The sequence below is a fragment of the Sinohyriopsis cumingii genome, chromosome 19, assembly GCF_028554795.1.
Source record: "Sinohyriopsis cumingii isolate HCF-2022 chromosome 19, ASM2855479v2, whole genome shotgun sequence".
Taxonomy (NCBI): Eukaryota; Metazoa; Mollusca; class Bivalvia; order Unionida; family Unionidae; genus Sinohyriopsis; species Sinohyriopsis cumingii.
In genome coordinates, this window is record NC_142979.1 from 46,303,051 (window position 1) to 46,304,949 (window position 1,899).

Sequence of the window (1,899 nt, forward strand, 5' to 3'; positions counted from 1 at the left end):
TGTATGGATCATAGAATAGAAAACACAAAGCTATGATTTATTCTCACCACCTTACATTACAAACATGCGGATTACTTCGAGCTTTTAACTGTCGTTATATATATATATATATATATATATATATATATATATATATATATATATATATATATATATATATATATATATATATGTGTGTGTGTGTGTGTGTGTGTGTGTGGTGTTATTACATGTGTAGAAGAGGGGTGCAAGTTATTGTCAGAAAGAAAGTGAATGAAAACACAGGGGTCTGTAACATTAACTTCTTTTATGAGATTGTAAAATTAAATGTGCATACTCCAGCCTACTCTTTCTGACATCGATAGAGTCGAGAGAAAGATAGAGAGTGAAAAGACAGAATTCCCTAGGTCAGTCGTGCAAATATAACAAAGTCAAAGTATAAGGGTACACCATTAAAACAAAGACAAACATTGTGTTTGCTGCTGGTCACTCTCGTGACTTTGTATTGAACATGAATGATATTAGTGAACCAAATATAAAAGTCAAACGCTCAGCAAAGTTTATGAAGAATTAGGACCGCAAGATAAGTAGGTGTTACCTGAATGTATATCGTCTTCGAGAGACATTGTCTATGATCCCCAAGCATCAGCGCGAATCATTTGTACGTAATGTAATACTTTCCAGCTGTCCATTCATCCATCCGTTCATCCGTATGTACGTTGCCTCATCTCCACATCTGTCCGATGTAAATTCACGAAATCGGATACCCATCTTGCCACTTTGAAATTGAGTTGCAAAAGATTGGTTATTCTCGGCTTCATAAATGAGATCCATGGAGGAGTCCAAGATCAAATATAAAAACATTTTGGTTACAAAGACATATTCAAATCTTTTCTGACGAATCTTTATATATATATATATATATATATATATATATATATATATATATATATATATATATATATATATATATATATATATATTGATGAGATTGTACAATTAAATATGCATATACTAGCCTACTCTGCAAGTATATGTATATATCAGTTGTAAGTATATATATATATATATACGTGTGACGGTTTTCACGTTATGACTCTAGGGTCACCGTCTAATGATGGGAAGGAATGATTTAGGGATCAGGACTGTTTTGTAATACGCGGTGTTGGGATTTGAGATTACGAACTATCGTAGTTGCTCTCAAATTAAAATTACGTGCAAAGATTTCCTTCAAAACGGACGTCGCTATCACCAAGAATCTGTCCACCCAGCTGAGATTTCAAGTTAGTGCAGGAATGTCCAAAGTGAACCGATATGACCAAGTCTGATGAAAATGTGTTTAAAACTTTAATTTACAAGTTAACGTCCCAAAGGCAATGTTTTTATTTTGTTTATCGGGTTTTTGATGTACAGTAATCAAAATATTTCGTAATATTGCAAAGATTTACAGATCAGTGCATATTTTATTTAAAGAAAATAAAAGATGCATTTCTGTCTGCATATAACAAAAAGGTGAAAAAGAGGTTCTACAATTTTATTCGACAAGAGGTTTTGTGATTCAAGCTGAACAAATCGAAATTAATACGTTAAAGCATTTTAGTAAGCATTTATGAACGAGGTATCAACTACGTGTTAAATAAATACTAGAAGCTACGGTAACAGTTATCACAAGTTAGCCGTTGAATATGTTTTCAAACGATCAAGACGAAATTGTATTTCTTTGGTTTTCTTTCAATACTATTCAGCTGTATGAAATAAAGGAACAAATTATTTTTGCAAACTATTTTAATCTTTAATTTCTCAGAAAGAGAAATAACCTGGGCTGGTGAGTTATATATACACTACTAGCTACTTAAAATTAACGTGTCCACCTTCAAAAGGTGGTATTAATTTAATTCGTGTAAATTTCCTCTAGAACAT